The sequence below is a fragment of the Helianthus annuus genome, chromosome 15 (genome assembly GCF_002127325.2).
Source record: "Helianthus annuus cultivar XRQ/B chromosome 15, HanXRQr2.0-SUNRISE, whole genome shotgun sequence".
In the NCBI taxonomy this organism is placed as follows: domain Eukaryota; kingdom Viridiplantae; phylum Streptophyta; class Magnoliopsida; order Asterales; family Asteraceae; genus Helianthus; species Helianthus annuus.
In genome coordinates this window covers 50,677,923-50,699,181 of record NC_035447.2, presented here as the reverse complement: position 1 = coordinate 50,699,181, position 21,259 = coordinate 50,677,923, and the positions used below count along the sequence as shown (strand labels likewise).

The following is a 21,259-nucleotide window of genomic DNA, read 5'->3' as shown; positions in this document are numbered from 1 at the left end:
GCGCCGCAACGCGCGCGGGTCTTATTGCTAGTTTTACTTATTTAGAAAGAAAAACCATATATTTTACGGGTTTTAGAAAAAAAAACATTAAATATATTTTCTTTTCTTAGGCTATAATAACTTAGTTATTATATTTATTTAATTAAACATGGTACCATTCTAACGAAGTTTAAAATTCGCGTTTTGGGATGTTACATGTTTCGAACCGTGTGGAGTCAAATTGTAGTTTCTTTTCTATGTATGATATGAGTCGGATCACAAATAAATTCTATTTACTTTACGTTTTGATCAAATCGCAATTCTTATATAGGTTATATCGAGTTCAATCGAATACGTCAAAACGCGTGTTTTCGTATAGTTAATGCATCACACAACGAGCATTTCTCCGGATTGAGCTTCATGTTGACCTTTCTGAGGTTCTTGAAAGTTTCTTGAATATCGTCAAGCATTTGGTGTTCCGTTTTGCTTTTAATCACCAAGTCATCAACGTACGCCTCCATGTTTTTGCCAATTTGGTTTTCGAAGGCCTTGTCAACGAGTCGCTGATAGGTGGCACCTGCATTTTTGAGGCCAAAAGGCATCTTTTGATAACAAAAGATACCTTTGTCCGTGTGAAAAGCTGTCTTTTCTTCATCCTCCTTCTTCATGAGGATTTGGTGATAACCTTTGTATGCATCAAGAAAGCATTTAAACGAATATCCTGTGAGGGAATCGACTTTGAGATCGATTTCCGGCAGTGGGTAACAATCTTTGGGACAAGCTTTGTTAAGATCTTTAAAATCTATGCACATTCTCCAAGAGTTGTCGGGTTTCTTGACCATGACCGGGTTTGCAACCCATGATTGGTACTTGACTTCTCGGAGAATGCCGGCCGACACAAGTTTTTCAACCTCTCGGCAAGCTGCCAGGCTTCTTTCGGGTGCCAGGCTTCTTTTCGTTTGGACCACCGGTTTGACATCCGGTGGTATTCTTAACTCGTGTTCGGCAATGTTCCGGGGGATCCCAGTCATGTCTTCAGGACACCAAGCGAATACATCACTGTGATGTTTTAGCAGCTTTTCAAGGTATGAAAGGGTCTCCTGGGAAAGGTTTGGGTTGACCCTTATTCGTTGCTCAGGGTATTTAGGGTTTATGACCAACCCTTGCCTGTCTTCTTCACTGTTTGAGCTTTCACCCTCAATCATGTAAGCTTCCTGCGAGGGTTGAAGGGTTGCTATCCCTCTTTCGGTAGGGAATTTGACTGTGCCATGGCCAACAGACACTGCCATGTAAAATGCACATTGTCCGGGCCTCCCTATGATTACGTCATAACTTGAGGGGATGTTGATAACCACAAAGGTTAATGATCGGGTTCTCTCTTTCGATCCTTCGCTGAAACGAACATCAAGGGTTAGCTGCCCCAGAGGCTTCAGGGTTATATCGGCGATACCTTTTATGGAGGTTCCGGAAGGTTGAAGCCTTGAACGTTCTTCATTGCTTAAACGGTTGAAGAACTTTTCGAACATGATTTCAGTGGCTGCCCCAGTATCTATGTATGCTTTACATGTTTGTAGTGTTCCCACGGTGGCTTCTACCACAAGGGGACTGGGAAGTGGATCCTTCCTCGTTGGGGGGAAGCAGACACACTGAAGCTCCCAGGCTTCCAACCGCTGCTTCTTGTGAGGAACCTTTTCATCAGAGTATACCATATTGACTTCCTTTCCCTTGCCTTCAGCCATCTTGTCTCGAACTCCTTTTACCAAATGGGCGAGTTCTCCTGACTTAACAGCCTCTTCAATTCTCTTTTTTAGTTGGAAGCAATCGTTGGTGTGATGTCCCTTTTCTTCATGAAACTCACAGAATTGCGTGGAGTTCTCATTTTTTCTGCTTTTGGGGAGAGGCCCGGGAGGTCTAAAGTTTTGTTTGACTTCTTCTGTTGCCAGGATTTCTTGAGGGGTTTTGGTGAGGGGAGTGAAACTCATGCCTTTGTCTCTGCTTGAAGGGTTCCGACCTTCAGCCCTTCGAGAGTCTGAACCCTTTGGGCGCCTGTCATAGGAGTTGAAGTTTCCCCTCTTTCTGGCTGGACTATTGCTTCGCCAGCCAGACCCTCTTTTCCTTTGTTCCTTGATGTCTACAGCTTCCTCTCCCCGAATGTGGGCTTCGGCCCTTTCAAGGGCTTCTTCCAAGGTTTTGGGCAGAGATTTGTTGAAATCTCGTGTGAGGTATTTAGAGGTTATGGCATTCATAAAGCCAGCCACTCTCATTTTCTCGTCAGCCCCTACATAGGTCAGACCTTCCTTCTTGTATCGTTCAATGAATGCTCGAAGACTTTCATCATCACGTTGTTTTATCTGGAAGATTACTGTTGCGTCCTTGACATATCGCCTTTGTTGGGAGAAGTTTGCCAGAAAACCCCTGCTGAGATCGTCAAAGCTTCGAATGCTTTGAGCAGGTAGGTCGTTGAACCAGATTCTGGCGGATCCAACAAGAGTCTGCATGAACATTAGGCAACATTCAGCATTTGACCATTTTTCTATTCGAGCAGCACCAGTGAAGATATGGAGGTGGTCCTCGGGATCTTCAGTCCCATCATACGTTCTGATGTGGGTTGGCATCTTGATTTTTGATTGAAAATCATAATCGGCTATCTGCCTTGAGAAGCATGAAAGGTTGCTTGGCTTATAGGGTTTAGCCAAGTCCTCTTCAGGCCTTGTATCCACATTGTTACTATTGCCATGATTCCCCTGAGTGGCTAGCACTTGATTAATGAAGTGTTGCCACGGGAAGTTGGCCATCATCTGGGTCATCATATTGGGCATGAGGTGGAAGCCTTGAAGGCTTCCTGGACCAACTGAGCAGTTTATTGCAAGAGGGGTGCTAGTAATAGCACTTCGTGCTAAAGGGAGCACGGACAGAGCCTGCTCCCATGTGGTTGTTACAGAAGCTGGATAGCTTGTCACTGGGGACTGTAGGAGCTGGTCAAGTGTTAGCTCATGTCCCAGAGGAGCACCACTAGTAATTGGTTGGGAAGAGAGGATAGGATGTACCGTAGGATTTGTCATAGTGGATAGATAAGGGTGAGGGTTTGAAGGGTTGCTGGGACCAGCCTCACTTCTTGTGGTAAAAGGTGGTAGGGGTGGTCCGGGAGACAGCGTTGGCTCAGGTTCGTCATAATCTAAACGAATCCTTATGCCCTTTTCCCTTTCTTTACTCACATGTTGGTTAAGAAGTGACCTTAACTCGAGGAAATTATTAGCGACCCCCTCGGGGGTAAGTTCAACATGCGCCGGGGTGTCAGATACACCGACATTGGGGGATGGAGCCCCGGATCTGGATGGGGTTGGTGTGTTGAAGGTAAGGAACTCGGGTGTGCCCCCCGGAGTCGAGAAAGGTGTTGTTATAGTCGTATGAGCTTGGCCACCACCCGGGGTGGAAGTGTTAGGGATCTGGTTCACTTCTCCCGGAGATCCACTTTCTGACATGGTGACTTTGAGTGAAGAGAGCTACACTACTAGGTCTTTTTTGAGAAGAAATAGCGGCGTAGCCCCACGGTGGACGCCAACTTGTTGATGCAACAAACACGAGACCAAAGATGGTAGCTGAGTCGGTTAGGCAAAAAGGTTGAAGGGTTCAACCTTGCCTAACGCAGGTCGCGGGGTCCCCCCACGTTTGCAAAACGTGGAAGGAGGTTCACTAGTATGTAATTGTTGTTTGCTGAGAGTTCTTTCTCCGAGACGTGCTTGAATCCAGAAGTGAAAACAAACAGAATGTGTGTGGTGGATGTGATAAGAAGTAACTTGAGAGTGAGCAAGTACTCCACGAATGACCAGAAATGAGGGAATCTCAACTGATCGAAGAATGTCTTTTAGGGTGAATGAGCTGTCTTCTTATAGGGGAAGACATCTCCTCAAATGGTATGTACAAGACTAGTAGAACCTGTTTGCAGTGGAGGGTTTCCCCTTTTGGGGTTGAAGGCTTTTGTCCCCTGGATAATAGCATGTATTGTTCAGACCTGCTTTGCTTTTGCGAGCGTGGGTTGGTGAAGTGAGCTCGGATGTGATTGATTACTGTTCCCTCCTCGCTTTTCCCATTTCACAGCTTTTCAACCATTGAACTGTTTAACCCTTTAAGCACTTGCATGTTTAGTCACTTTATTTAGTCTTGGGCTACCCCCGTCATCATTATCCAATGCTAGTCGTCGAGTTAAAGTCAAAGGAAGATTCATCAATATAAATGTATTTTATGTCCTTGTAACAAAATAAATATCAATCTCTTAGGGTAAGACGGTGAAATTCGCACATCTAGGGTATGTTTGACAAAAGTAGCTAGTGGATGGTGGCTGAATACTGAAAGCTGGTAGCTGTAGCTTTTTAAATATATTTAGGTGTTTGCCAAATAGCTGGAGCTTTTAATAAAATGTATAAAATGATCAAAATGGACATAACTAAAAAACATAACTAAAAACTTCATTATCTTTACAGGTTAAAATAGTCATTTTTTCTCTAAAAGCTTGTAGCTCCTTCTAAACGCTACTAATAGGAGTGTTCAACCAAAAGCTTCAAGCTCCTAACTAAAAACCTTCAAGCTCTTTCAACCAAACAAGATTTTTTATTGAGTAGGAGCTTTTTCTTAAAATCTTAAAGCTAGAAACTGCTAAAAGTTTCATGTCAAACATACCCCTAAAGAAAACAAGTGGTAAGATCCTAAGCCAAGGAATTATTAGGTAGAAATATAGTAAAACCTTATTAATGTCATAGCTGAAACAACTTGTAATCTCGCAACTAATATATATTTTACTATTCCTCCTTGTTTGATACCAGGTTTCAAATTCGTATGAGGTTGTTTCTTCTTGAAATAGTGTGGTGTATAATATTCATTGAGTTATTATTATTTTATGAAAATTTTCATGTTCTTTGAAACTTATCATGTCTTATGAAATCGTTTCAGTCCTCAGTCTTAGGGGCTGTTTGGTTGCCTCTTAATGGCTCCATTAAGAAGCTTGGCCTCTGAATCGGTCAGACATGGGGTGTTTGGTTCACCAAATAACAACCTCTGAATGAAACCATTCAGATCTGAATGGTTCAACACTTTCCAACATCTGAATGGAACATTGGACTTGTATACCCTTCCCAAGAAAACAATCTGCCACTCCCCCCTTTCTCTCCACAGCCGCCCCCTCCACAACCGCCTCCTCCACAGCCGCCCCCTTTCTTCTCCAGCGGCGATGTTTGGTGTTTTCCGGCGAAAAGTCGTTAGCGGAAGCTCTTCTGCTTCGGTAAGCCTCGACCTCCCATCTAGTGTTTTGCTCAAACAAGAATCAAGAACATCAATCATCAACGAGGTATGAAATCGACATCTTTTCTTCTCTTTTTCTTCTAGCCATTCACGTTATTGATGATAATGACGATGAAGATGAAGATGAAAGTGGAGAAATATAATGGAGTCTGGAGTTGCAGAGCTATACGAATTTTGTTTTGATTGTTGATTCCATTACATATTGGGGAAAATTGAAATGTTTACTGAATTTATTTTTTTACCTATATTTTATCTTTACAAGTCAAAATGAATGATTAATTGATAATGATAATTAACTGCTACAATTTTGTATAATCATATAATGGTTTAGACTCGATTTAATGTAGTTAAATGATGTTTAATGAACGTCTTAATTTATGGTTTAGAAGATATATTTCATTCAGCAAAAACTAGTACATAGGGGTAAAAACGTCATTCTTCACACTCATTCAGAGGTGCAACCAAACAGCACTTTACTAGTTCAGCACTTACTGGTTCAGAGCCTCTTACTCATTCAGACCTCTTATTCATTCAGCACTTATTGGTTCAGATGTTGCCAAACAGCCCCTTAGGATGAATATATATTCTATAAAGTAAAGATCCCGTACAAATAGAGTTATCGTACAAAACGTACGAATGGTGTGGGCAAGTAAAAAAGCGCGGTGACATTTTCATAATTATTCTAGTTGTAGAGTATCAAAATTATTCTACAGTTCATCAAACAACAAAATATTCAAAATCACTCTACAAATTTATCATAATCACTCTACTGGTTCATCAAAATAACATAACATACACAATTACTCTACAAGTCCATCAAACAATATACAATTCAAAATTACTCCACAAGTGCATTATAATTACTCTTTCAGTTCATAAAAAAAAATAACAGACACATTTACTCTACAAGTTCATCAAACAAAATAAAATTTAAAATTACTCTACAAGTGTATTATAATTACTCTACCATTTTATCAAGATAATTACTCTACAAATAGAATAATTACGAAAATGTCATTGCATTTTTTTTCATGTCATTCGTACGTTTTGTATGATAACCGTATTTGTATTTGTTTTTGATCCTTTGTGATATTTTATATTCTTTTATATTTATTCCCTTATATAATATAAGTGCCAAATTATTATTTTATTTAACATTTGTTTTGTAAACTTTTACGCGTTTTACAACTTTATATCATATACTTTTTGTTGTCTTATTTGTATTCTGAAGGTTTTATTCCACTGTGTTGTAGAGTAGGAAACGTGTCATCTTAATGTGGTAACATTTATGAAAGGGGTGGTCATATGTTTGACATTAGCGTTATTCGGTGCAGTTTCATATGTATGATTATCATGTTTGGTTGAATGCCACATTGTTTGGTATGGTCCCTCTGGGATGGCTGGTGACCATATTATATATGACTCTAGCTTTATTGGTTTTATATGCATAAGGTGTACATTTACTTAGATTGATTGTACATTAAAACTTCTTTTGAAAGCTTTATATTTCATATAATAGAAGAGATAGACATGAGAGATAGAGATGCAGATTCGTTTGAGAGAGAGAAACGGTGGAAGGACTACCGTCTACTGTGGTTACTAGGCGGCGCACGGCGGCGCTTTTCACTTATGACGCTACACTACTGACACTGAAAGACGGAATCTTGTTTACTTCTAATTCCTAAGCAAGCTCTACCATTTCAAACACCATTTTGCTTGAAAACAAACCATGTAACAATTTCATTTGACAATTTAACATCAATTTTGTAAACAAAGTAACATTACTATATACATCATCTATAAGACCATCCGTAGTGGTAAGGGTGAATAATGCCCTTACCCTTGGGCGTTTTCCGCCATGTGGCAGTACAGTCAGCAATGGGCATTATTGAGCGTTTTTCTAAAATGGGTGTAGTGGGAATGTGGGCATTATGTTACAAGGGTGTAGAGAATTAAATAAAAATAAAAAACCCAACAAAAAAAACTATTGGCTAAGAAAAAGGAAGATTAAATGTGATTAACCCTTCACTTTTGCACAAAGCGTGATTTAAAAAACGCCTGGGGGCTTTTTTGAAAAATAACGCCCAATAATACCCAGGGGGCGTGTTTGGGCGTGTTTGATGGCAAATTTTGAAAAAACCACGCTCAGTACGCATGGTCTAAGGGTGAAGGGAGCACCTCATTTTCTTTTATCCAAAGCATCTAAAATCATAAACCAATCACAATGTGTCACCTTAATTTTACCAAAACTATCTAAAAGTACCTGAATTTGTTGTGGTGGTGTTCCCGAACTAGCTAAAATACACGAGTGAAATTTTCAGCACAAAACTATTACTTGTCTCGGGTTCACGAACCCAAAATGGTTTCTCGAATTCGAACCCGAGGTGTTTACGGGGTTGTTTCTGTTTACCTGAATTACACCTGATGAAGTTTACAAGATAAAAAACATCAATGTATGATGGAACTTTACAAGATAAAAAACACACCTTTTTTGCACGGCTTGATTCACCAACTTATAAGAGGAGTAGGGGCACCCATCACTCATCACTCACAGCTTCCAATCAAGTTCCGCTATGTCATCAAACATACCATCACTAGTGATAGATTTTAGTGGAAATGCCCATCACTCACCACATCCAACAATTTCCCTCACATCTTCACGCGTGATAGATTCTACGCGTTATATAGTTCACGCTTGATGGCCACGGGTGGCGATGGTGTTCCACGCGTGATCACCCACCACCACATGCCATCACGTATATGCCCCGTCCCCCCCCCCCCCCCCCAATAGTTTAAACATGTAGCCATGTAGCGCTACTCATTAATCCTATACACATTATACATATATTAGAATTATACATTATAAATATATATATTAAAATTATAAGCTAATAAATAGTAATTTTAATATTATAATAATATATAATTTTTTATACTTTTATTATTTTAATATTATAATAATAGTTATTTTCTTTACTTTTTAACTTTAATCAATTTTTTAATGTCACGTGTCCGAATAAAGTTAGTTATATTAATATATTAATATTCTGGTGATTCCATTGTCAAGCCTTAACGGATATTAAATTGAAAAGGGGAATAAGTAAGACGAATGAAGATAAATCATGAAGAAAGATTAACTATACACAAACAAAACTAATAATCAAGTGTGCTTATATGGCGGGTAGCTAATGTAGCCAAGTGTGGTAATGTGATGAAGACTAAGGGGCTGTTTGGTAGCCTCTTAATGACCATTCAGATGCTACCTCTTAATGGTTTAAAACTTCTGAATGAATAAGAGGTAACCTCAAGTCTGAATGGTTAAGAGGTAACCTCTGAATGGTAAATCATCACATGTCACATTCTTCTACCTTCTCATTGATAAAATTCTTAACGGTTCCATTAAAAAGTAGACTTTTAATGACTATTCAGAGGCTACCAAACAGCCCCTAATCGTGATGTTAAGACTTAAGATGAATCATGATATAAGGTACCGGTGTTATTGGTTTGTTTGAAGGTTTTGAAACATAAATAATATTGTATAAACACGTCTTCATCAGAGGATATAGTGGGATGATAAGTTATTTCTCTTTTATCCAAGAGTTATAAGGTTCAAATTCTTTAAACTACAGATATGAGTATTTAAATATATATTAAAATTATAAGCTAATAAATAATATTATAATAATATATAATTTTTTATACTTTTATTATTTTAATATTATAATAATAGTTATTTTCTTTACTTTTTAACTTTAATCATTTTTTTAATGTCACGTGTCGGGATAAAGTTAGTTATATTAATATACTAGTTTATAGTCCCGTATCTTGCACGGGTTGAATGATAATATTGGTTGTATTCGAAGAACAGAATAATTAGAAAATATGAATTTTTCTTGATATTGCACATGTTAAAAATAAGTTTTTGATATAAACACATATTACCCTAACATGAACTATCCATACCAACTTAAAGACAATATAACATTACTTACTATAAATGACGTGCTTAAGCAAATACTTTATATTTATTTGTTACTTTAGTAATAATAATTAGATATACATAAAATATATATTTATATAACAATTAAATTTCTATATTATGTTATGATACGATACGTAAAGAATGTGAAGAAAATTATTAAATCTCATCCTTCTCTTGGAGATAAGACGAAGTAGAAAAAACCGATGAACACATAAATGTTTCTTTAAAATTTTGGGATGATAATGAGAAGGCTCTTAAATCTTAATTGAGATAGATTTGTTGGCTAAAAATAGTGGTGATGGAGATGGATTGTGATGGGTAATGATATATCTAGCTCTAATAAAAAATTTCAGTTAATGCCATATAATATTCTCTCTTTCAATTCATTAATAATATTATTAATTAATTAATTTTTGTTTGAATTAATGAATAAATTCAACACAAAATATTTAGTTGAAATAATCACTTAACTACATTATTTCTAATATATAAAGTCAAATCCAAGTGTTATTATTTTACATATTATTTGTGGTGTTGATATGAAATATTGATGGATATAATTAAAAAAAATAACATTTTTAATAACGTAACACTATAAAAAATACCATTTTAATAGCTTAACACCATGTTCCTAGATAATAGCAATTATTTTTCTCAAACTTGATTTACGCAGAACAGATAACGTAAACTAAACCAAATGCTTATCCATTTTAAGAAATAATAAAATCACAGGTTTTAAAATTATAGATAATTTATATATTTGTTAATCATAAATTAGAATTAGATATTAATTAATAATATCATTAATATTAATGAATTTATGGAGAAAATGTCATGTTGGATTATGCTTATCCATTTTAAGAAGTAATAAAATCAAAGGTTTTAAAATTATAGATAATTTATATATTTTTGCATTATAAATTAGATTTAGATATTAATTAATTAATAATATCATTAATATTAATGAATTGATGGAGAAAATGCCATGTGGCATTATTAAGAGTCTTTTATTAAAATTAGATTAATATTCTGGTGATTCCATTATCAAGCCTTAACGGATATTAAATTGAAAAGGGGAATGAGTAAGACGAATGAAGATAAATCATGAAGAAAGATTAACTATACGCAAACAAAACTAATAATCAAGTGTGCTTATATGGCGGGTAGCTACTAATGTAGCCAAGTGTGGTAATGTGATGAAGAGTAATCGTTATGTTAAGATGAATCATGATATAAGGTACCAGTGTTATTGGTTTGTTTGAAGGTTTTGAAACATAAATAACATTGTATAAACACGTCTTCATCAGAGGATATAGTATGATGATAAGTTATTTCTCTTTTATTCAAAAGTTATAAGGTTCAAATTCTATAGACTAGATATATGAGTATTTAAAAATATATTAATTTGTCGTTAAAAAAATATTAACAATAGGTTATTTATTTAATTTCTATTTTACTCTAAATAAATAAAAAATTATACTTGTTTTGTATGAAGATTGATTATCCCACTCATAAAAACCAGAATATTGACAAGTTTAGACTCAAGTCTGAACACATTTTCAAAAGCAAACCCAAATTGAAAACCTTTTCAATTGTGTTGAGCTATGGTTATCTCCCACGTGGCAAAATCATAGTGGTTGGATTAATGACAAACATTAAAGTGATCTTCTTTGTGGCTTCATGAAGTTGAAGAATTCAAACGGTATATTCACCTCAAATTATCGCGATAATTTAATTAATGAGGTGTTTTGTAGAGAGAGAAAGTTGGGCCCACTAGGCAACCGATATTGATTACATTCCGTGAAACGATCCCCAACAACAACCACCTCCCCCGGAATCAAATGTTTTTAATTTATTTGTTTAGATTTGCGTGTCAATCACATATCAATCAAAATAGTCCATGTTTGCATCCATCTCTCTTTCCCAATAACAAATTTAACTATTTTTTCGGGAGGGTGTAGTGTTAGGATATCGCTAAATGGGTTGATAGTTAGCATATTAGCATCACCAATTTTTTTTTTTTTTTTTTGAACGGCAAATTTGAATCACTGACGGACTACTAAAGTATCATCGTGCCACCAGCGGAACCACCCGATCATATCCATCTCCACTAGGCATAATGCCTATACACCAATTCAGAAGGAAACCCAATAAATATGGGAAAACCCCATTGTGGGAATCGAACCCAGGACCTATTGGTCCCAAAGCTTTATTCTACCCCCAAGATGCCACTAGGCTATAAAACCATGAGCTTAGCATCACCAAATTAGTATTACAATCTTACTTTGTCTGGATTCCAATCCAAGACCTTCAAAATAAACAAAACTTCCCATATCTTCCTTGATCACTAGACCAATAGATCATTGATACAAATTTAACTAAACTATATGTATTTTTTTTTCTAAAATAAAAAACTTATTTATTAAAATGGGCGTTTTAAAGAATATTTACCTTTTTTTTTGAAAGGTAAACTTTATAATAAACCACCAAACCGCCCCATGTCTCCAAGTAAGGGGCTGTTTGTTTACCTCTTAATGAGACTCTTAATGGTTCAGACATCTTACTGGTTCAGCACTTGATGTGTAACGTCTCATATTTCTGTATTTTTATGTTTTTAGAAAATACGAGTTTGCTTGCTATTTTTAGAAACGCAGTTGAAATATGACTGAAAAAAGGTTTAAAAAAAAACGGAAAACAACACATTTTTTCGCACTTTTAACGCAACCGACAACGAACACGTCACTCACTTATTTCCGACAACATTTATGTAATTTAATCCTAAAGTAATATCCTATGATATTTCACGACGCCCAGTTGTGAAAGCGGGTTCAGAAATTTATCGGGCCGATCAAAACACGGGAAGTGGGCTTATGGGCCTTGGGCCCAAGCCCACTAACCAAACCTAATTATAAAAAATGGACGAAAACCTAATCTTCTTTGTAACAGCCGTACATATTGTTTCCCTTTGTTTTCTTTGGTTTGTTGCTAGTCCAAGAACACATACAGACAATTCATGTCTGATACTTCCTTGAAACATCATCATCTCCAACTAAATAAGAAGCTCATCATCATCATTATCATCATCGTCCTACAAATCTCACAACAACACCCATAGCTCCACAAGCCATTACCTCTTTCATCTTTCTTGAAGGAAACCCTAAACACCCGCACGACCTTCCCTTTTCTCAAATCGATGAGGACCGGCGACAGGTCGAGATGAGAGAGAGAACGGAGAGAGAGAGAGGCCAGACGCTCGAGATGAGAGAGAGAGAGAAAGATCGGAGGCAAGGAGCGACGACGACAGTGACCGTCGGACCACGGCGGCGACGGTTCAGGTAAGAATCTGGTTCGGGTTATGCTTGTTTAATTCCCGATTCGAGTTTCGTTTCAGTTCTGTCTTGGGTAGGTTTTGATTCAGGTCACGGAGCGGCGGAGACAAGCTCCGGCCGTCGGAAACTGCCAGCGACTCTGGTTCGGTCTCGGGTGCAGCCTTGGTTCAGATTTGAGTCCGCGTTCAGTTTCGAGTCTCGGGATTCGGGTCTGTTTGGAACTCGGGCAGCCGCGGTTAGGTTGGTTCATTCCGGTTCGGGCCCGTCTAAGTTTGGTTCGGGTTCACGTCAAAACTCATCAGATTCGGATCCGGTTCAGCTTCGGCTCATGTTCAGTTGGGCCAGTTTCTGTTTCGGGTCAAACTTGGCTAACCTTCGGTCAAGCAGGGTCAACTAGTCAAACACGAGGTTGGGTAAGATCTTAACGACGCTATATATATATATATATATATATTTTATTATTATCATTTATTTATTTGTTGATATTTAGGTAAACTTACCATTTTAATCGTAGAACATTAAAGTATCCGAACTTGTAAACTTATTGTGTTTATAAAACTTGTATAAACTCATACTTTTTTGTTGATTGTTGAGTTTTGACAATGTTATCGACAACTAGTATTGTCGGGATCGTCCAAAAACAGAGGAAACTCTGCCCGATTTTCGTTAAAAATATATATGTACTTTTTAGGCTAATCGCTAATGAAAACGTATCGAAGTTCAAATGATTTTTATAACAATAAATATAAACGTATATATATTTTTGTCAACACTTCTATAATACTATCGATGGATTTAGTTTAGGGTTATTACACAATCTATGTAAAATATATATATATATATATATATATATATATTTATAAATACATATCAACTAGTTATGCTCTAGTTCCAATTCAAATCCTTCGTCATAATCCCGTTTTCTCTTACACCTTCGTTTACCCATATAGGGTGACCTCGGTGTTCCATCCTTCTAAACTCGTACACTCGTCGACACTTGGATAATCGGAAGACTTAGCAATTATGTGAGTATACTCGTATTTCCCCCTTTTTACTTTTACCACTTTTGGGGTGTAACATGTTTACTTATCAAAAACTTACACATGAACATTTTGCTTAAACACATGAACATTCCTATAACATGCTTGTATACGTGATGGCTAGATACTTTAAACTTGGGTGAATCTTATGTGTTGAACTTATCATTAACTTCGTACGAGCCAAACCTTGACATATACTATAGGATTAACGACCCGCCCTTTATCATCGGTAATGTCATGAGCATATTGCGTTTCCTTGGTTTGATATGTTAGACACATGCCATATTTAAATGTTTATCTTGAATCACATGCTTGCTATGAGGAATTGTTTAAAACTTATCTTTTACTATGTATGTATCAAACTTGTATACTCGCCATTGCTTTTGCATTGAATTATTTTAAACATGTTACAGGTTGATGAGGATGATGCTAAGAAAAGAAGTAGCGTTGATGCCTAAATATACATATAGACGTTAGGGTTTAATATGTTGTATCAATTTTGTTATGTTGTTATGTTATTTTTGTTAAACTTGTTGTATTTGAATTTCTTGTAATGTTGACAATTTATCTTATGAAATGAAATCGGATTATTTAAATACTTGTCACAATTTTTAGCATTATGATGTCTCGAGCAATCTTCACGCTTCGTCTCATCCCGATGTTTCCGCCATTGGTTGGGGTGTGACAGATTGGTATCAGAGCCATAACTATAGGGAATTAGAAAAAGTAGGAATGCTTTAACCTAGTCTATAGTTTTAGAGCTTTATTCTCGTGTATTGCTTGAAACTACTTGCATGCTACTTTACTCGCTTCTCATTTATTCGCCTTGACTTTTAAACATATAAGTCGCTTGTGTGTTAATACTTGAATTGCTATTCTTTTGTGTCAATACTTGTTTACTATGTGTCGATACTTTGATTTATTGATCTATTCTTTGTGTGTTATTCTCAACATGCCTTTTATGTGCTTATACTTGTTCGTTATTTCCTTTAACATACGCCTTTTTCCAAGGCATTTTACTTGATTTTTCTTAAACTCGAAAACACTCATATTATACGAACGAGACGAGTTTACCAAAATAGGCGTGAAACCCACAATTTGGTAAACGACTCTCACCCCGCTTGATTCTATTTTTCGCACGAAATTTACCATTAAGTTAGGAGTGAAATCCACATCTTAACGGAAATTTCAAATTTAAATTCTAGTGGACGCTCGTCAATGTGTCGAAATTAAATTTTGACTCGATGAGTGCCAACCACACTTAGGGTACGAAATCGTCAAGTTAGGGGTGAAACCCGCACCTTGTCGACTAGTTCCGCTCCTTGATTTAAAAAAAAAAAAAATCCCGCCAGGTCTCGAATTTTCGATGGATTGGGAACATGTAGTAACTGGAAGGGTGAATACCATTAACCGAGACATCGGCGAGAGTATTCCACCTATTAGGCCAAAGCATGTTTCTCAAATTCAAAAGACTCTTCGACCTCTTTGGTTAGTCAACGTTCCGTTTTGGAACCATCTGAGTTTCCTTTTATCAAACTCACGCTTTATTATTTTCGATCTTTTGTCAATTTTGAACCATTTTGAGATTTCACTTTGCGCATGCATCATGCTATTACTTTTCATACGATTATACATTATTTGCATGCATATTTTCACGAAATTTTATTTACACTTTTGTAACGAGTGGAGACTTATCATCGAGATAGGAGTGATTTCCTTACCTTGACGATTAACTCCGCTTTATTTCTCACCTTACAACGACCTCACCAACGAGTTAGGGGTGATTCCCTTACCTAGGTGATCGTTACCAATGCTTTCTTCTAACAGGCTATATTATGTAAACACAATCATGTTTATACCTAAATCATTTATCATGTATTTCAAAATGCTTCATTTATTTAAACGTACCTCTTATTCTATAATTTATTTTCACATCACTCGCACACACAAAATTCTTAGCTTTGACCATAAACACTTATTCCCCAACATTCAAAATTTCACGAAACGCTACTCATTAACTTAATCGGTCCAATAAAACCATTGCTCACAAAATTTTGTATTCAACATAACTATTGAAACACTTATAAAATATTACAAATATTATTCAACATTTACTAAAACTTCTTTCAAAAGCAATAAAACATTTTATTAAAAGACGCTTTTTCAGCAAACACTAAGTCCATATACCAAATTCCTTTTTCTAAAGGATCAACTTTTCACGAAAATCCGTAAACTTCGAAACTTTCTAATACAAAGTTACTTAAAACGGCGCAAACTTATTAATCTCTAGAACTTTTCAAAACCTCACTCGATACGTCAATTAACTTCAAAACACGTGGGCAAGGAAACTTCATAAGGACCGACAAATTTTCAAGTTATGTAATCTCTTTTAAAACCGTAGTAGCATTTCCATTCTTTTTACAAAGCACGTTTCACGTAACCAATAGCTGTTTTGTATTCCCTTACATTCACAAACTAGATTCTGCATTTCATGACAACTCAATCTATTTAACTTCATGTTTTACGCAAACAACTACATATGCATACCATTTTACACGTTTTAGTCAATATCTCACAACAATCTCACGCGTGTCACTCGTTCACTTTTTCTTTCATACTCAAAACTTTCGATCTTTTACGCACATAAACTCGTGTATTTCGATTTATACTATAAACAAAATCATTATTTTCTACATCCATGCTTATACATTTTACGCCTTCACTTATGTTCACACTTACACATTTATGTTATACTCACGATTCAAAATTCGTACGTTTTACATTAATAAATACACTCACAATTATACACTTACGTTGTCCTTACATTCATGTCTATACTACATTCGTATTCATATTCATATTCATACGCTTTATGTTTCCATTTGCACTTACACAACTTTGTTACACTTATATTCATACACATATATTTTACTCATACTTAACCTTCATGTTTTACACCTATATTCATATTCATATCTATGCTCATACATCTTATGTTCACACTGATACTTGTATTTATACTCATACGCCTTGTGTTTACGCTTATACTCATGTTGTACTCGCATTTATACTCATTTTATTTTCATACGTTTATGATTATAATTATCCACATACTACTTACACAGTTTATGTTTATGCTCATACTTACGTGCCTATTCATACTTAAACTTATACTTATGCTTGTGCTTTCATTCATACACATGATTCATACATTCGTACCTATACGCGAGCGTAATCCGAGGGATTTGCTTGCGTGGGTCCCTTACATACTTAAGCATGGACTTGCTCATACTTTATTCTTCTACGCACACATTCTTATTTTTTTTAGTGTACCTACCCAAATTCATACACAACTAGTACGAGCTATGCGGATCATGCGACGATCAATGTAATCACGGGTGCACACGGGATTATAGTGATAGGCGTATGAGAACCATAGAGTGTACTACTGTGTATGGTAAGACACGGGACATAACATGGCACCGAATACTGAACAGACGTAATGTGGTCAAAACATGGTGGATACGCCGCTGGTACTTCCTATATATAAGTGTTTTCACCGCGTTACCAAACTTTCGTAAAACGTGCCATGAGAAATTCAGTGTTTTGCAGACCTATTTAGACCTAATACAAACTTTAACAACTCACAAACACATTATATCCGATTATCCACGACGAGATTTCATTCTTAAAGCACCACTTTCGTCTATCCGATGCTTATGCTATCCTTATACTCATAATCGTTTATTAGATCAATCGTTCACCCTTATACCTCCATTATTCTCCGTTGTCTTTCTTACAAGCATCAATTTTTAACAATCCTCTTCGGTTTGCAAAAACCCTTTCAAGTCTTCCTTCTGAATAAATTTCGGGACGAAATTTTCTAAAGGAGGGGAGACTGTAACGTCTCGTATTTCTGTATTTTTATGTTTTTAGAAAATACGAGTTTGTTTGCTATTTTTAGAAACGCAGTTGAAATATGACTGAAAAACGGTTTAAAAAAAAACGGAAAACAACACATTTTTTCGCACTTTTAACGCAACCGACAACGAACACGTCACTCACTTATTTCCGACAACATTTATGTAATTTAATCCTAAAGTAATATCCTATGATATTTCACGACGCCCAGTTGTGAAAGCGGGTTCAGAAATTTATCGGGCCGATCAAAACACGGGAAGTGGGCTTGTGGGCCTTGGGCCCAAGCCCACTAACCAAACCTAATTATAAAAAATGGACGAAACCCTAATCTTCTTTGTAACAGCCGTACATATTGTTTCCCTTTGTTTTCTTTGGTTTGTTGCTAGTCCAAGAACACATACAGACAATTCATGTCTGATACTTCCTTGAAACATCATCATCTCCAACTAAATAAGAAGCTCATCATCATCATTATCATCATCGTCCTACAAATCTCACAACAACACCCATAGCTCCACAAGCCATTACCTCTTTCATCTTTCTTGAAGGAAACCCTAAACACCCGCACGACCTTCCCTTTTCTCAAATCGACGAGGACCGGCGACAGGTCCGGTGAGACCCTCAGCCAATTCCGGCGACCACCACCGCCTGGTGGCGGCGGCACATGATGGCGACAGGTCGAGATGAGAGAGAGAACGGACAGAGAGAGAGGCCAGACGCTCGAGATGAGAGAGATAGAGAGAGAGAAAGATCGGAGGCAAGGAGCGACGACGACAGTGACTGTCGGACCACGGCGGCGACGGTTCAGGTAAGAATCTGGTTCGGGTTATGCTTGTTTAATTCCCGATTCGAGTTTCGTTTCAGTTCTGTCTTGGGTAGGTTTTGATTCAGGTCACGGAGCGGCGGAGACGACGGCGGAGACAAGCTCCGGCCGTCGGAAACTGCCAGCGACTCTGGTTCGGTCTCGGGTGCAGCCTTGGTTCAGATTTGAGTCCGCGTTCAGTTTCGAGTCTCGGGATTCGGGTTTGTTTGGAACTTGGGCAGCCACGGTTAGGTTGGTTCATTCCGGTTCGGGCCCGTCTAAGTTTGGTTCGGGTTCACGTCAAAACTCATCAGATTCGGATCCGGTTCAGCTTCGGCTCATGTTCAGTTGGGCCAGTTTCTGTTTCGGGTCAAACTTGGCTAACCTTCGGTCAAGCAGGGTCAACTAGTCAAACACGAGGTTGGGTAAGATCTTAACGACGCAATATATATATTTTTTTATTATTATCATTTATTTATTTGTTGATATTTAGGTAAACTTACCATTTTAATCGTAGAACATTAAAGTATCCGAACTTGTAAACTTATTGTGTTTATAAAACTTGTATAAACTCATACTTTTTCGTTGATTGTTGAGTTTTGACAATGTTATCGACAACTAGTATTGTCGGGATCGTCCAAAAACAGAGGAAACTCTGCCCAATTTTCGTTAAAATATATATGTACTTTTCAGGCTAATCCCTAATGAAAACGTATCGAAGTTCAAATGATTTTTATAACAATAAATATAAACGTATATATATTTTTGTCAACACTTCTATAATACTATCGATGGATTTAGTTTAGGGTTATTACATAATCTATGTAAAATATATATATATATATATATATATATATATAAATACATATCAACTAGTTATGCTCTAGTTCCAATTTAAATCCTTCGTCATAATCCCGTTTTCTCTTACACCTTCGTTTACCCATATAGGGTGACCTCGGTGTTCCATCCTTCTAAACTCGTACACTCGTCGACACTTGGATAATCGGAAGACTTAGCAATTATGTGAGTATACTCGTATTTCCCCCTTTTTACTTTTACCACTTTTGGGGTGTAATATGTTTACTTATCAAAAACTTACACATGAACATTTTGCTTAAACACATGAACATTCCTATAACATGCTTGTATACGTGATGGCTAGATACTTTAAACTTGGGTGAATCTTATGTGTTGAACTTATCATTAACTTCGTACGAGCCAAACCGTGACATATGTAGCGCTATAGGATTAACGACCCGCCCTTTATCATCGGTAATGTCATGAGCATATTGCGTTTCCTTGGTTTGATATGTTAGACACATGCCATATTTAAATGTTTATCTTGAATCACATGCTTGCTATGAGGAATTGTTTAAAACTTATCTTTTACTATGTATGTATCAAACTTGTATACTCGCCATTGCTTTTGCATTGAATTATTTTAAACATGTTACAGGTTGATGAGGATGATGCTAAGAAAAGAAGTAGCGTTGATGCCTAGATACACATATAGACGTTAGGGTTTAATATGTTGTATCAATTTTGTTATGTTGTTATGTTATTTTTGTTAAACTTGTTGTATTTGAATTTCTTGTAATGTTGACAATTTATCTTATGAAATGAAATCGGATTGGGTAAATTACTTTTTAAGTCCCTGTGTTATAGTGGTTTTAACCACTTGAGTCCAAGATCAAAAAGTTTAACGACCTGAGTCCCTATAGTCGCTTTTCTTAACCATTTGAGTCCTAAATTCTAACACTGTTAGAATTTTTTGGTTAAGTATTTTTAAATGACTAAAATACCCTTTTAGTTAAAAAATAAACCAAACCTCTCATCTTCACCCTCCATCTCTCATCTTCCCCTGCATCCACCACCACCACTCCACCTCCGTCACCACCACAGACACAACCACCTCCGTCACCAACCACCACTACAACCATAAACCTCCAGCACAGTCACCGCCTCACCATCACACCAAAAACCAGATGACAAATAAACCAAAAATCTTAAAAATCTCTTAATCCCAAAAAACCCATCTTCAAATCCATTCAATTATCTTGAAAATTCACACCCAAAAAATCAAGATTTTATAAAATTTCGATTATTATTGATCAAGATTATCAATTTCGTTTTCCAGTCAATGCATCAGAAGAAACCCGATTTTCAGATCGGAGAAAATCGAAGCTTTTCCGATTCAAAATCCCCAAATTCCAGCTTCAACAACACCCACAACGTCTACCGTCTCACATTCTTCAACAACACCATCGAAACCCAAGTCACCGACACACCATCCTACGTGAACACATGGATCTCCACAATCCAGCACACCATCGCCACCTCTCCACTCCCTCATCGTGGGCCTCGACGTCGAGTGGCGTCCCAACCAAACCCCAAAACCCCGTCGCCACCCTCCAACTATGCGTCGAAAACCACTGGAGCGTTTGTGAAGGGGGTTACGATGAGTCGTTGGGATAATAAGTGTCTTACTCCGGTTCAGGTGCAGTATGCGGCTATTGATGCGTTTGTGAGTTTTGAGATTGGGAGAGTTTTGATTTCTGGGAATCGTTACTGATGATTGGAGGTTGCAGTTTGTGGTAAGAAAGAAGATTAAGGTTCTTACTTATGTTTGATCTAGATGGTGGTGGTGATGATAGGTAAAGGTGGGTTATATTATTCAAGAAAATTGTAAAATCAGAAAGAAGATGAAAACCCCATGAAGATCCAATGGAGGGTTTGCACAGTGGATATGAGATTTGAAGTAAATTTATTTGGTTGAGTTGATGTGATGACGGGTGAATCTGGGGAAGTGGCCTTTAACTATAATTTGGTTGAGTTGATGTCAGGGATGAAAACCCCATGAAGATCTAAATGTTTGATGATAATAATTTATTTTTTCATTTTTTAACATAAG

At 36.8% G+C, this 21,259-nt stretch overlaps 2 long non-coding RNA genes across 3 annotated transcripts; both read left to right on the top strand.

The window, feature by feature from the left end:
* The first annotated feature begins 4,778 nt into the window (after positions 1-4,778).
* On the top strand, positions 4,779-5,519 carry LOC110909635. The gene is made up of 2 exons (XR_002575503.2): positions 4,779-5,254; positions 5,359-5,519. It is a non-coding gene; the product is annotated as an uncharacterized LOC110909635 (long non-coding RNA).
* Positions 5,520-12,204: 6,685 nt separating this feature from the next.
* On the top strand, positions 12,205-19,861 carry LOC110911544. Of its 2 annotated transcripts, XR_004881999.1 has the most exons (5): positions 12,205-12,466; positions 18,154-18,354; positions 18,426-18,773; positions 19,297-19,371; positions 19,805-19,861. It is a non-coding gene; the product is annotated as an uncharacterized LOC110911544 (long non-coding RNA). The 2 variants fall into 2 exon arrangements; XR_004881998.1 differs by lacking the exon at positions 12,205-12,466 and having other exon boundaries at positions 17,776-18,354.
* Positions 19,862-21,259: the final 1,398 nt, after the last annotated feature.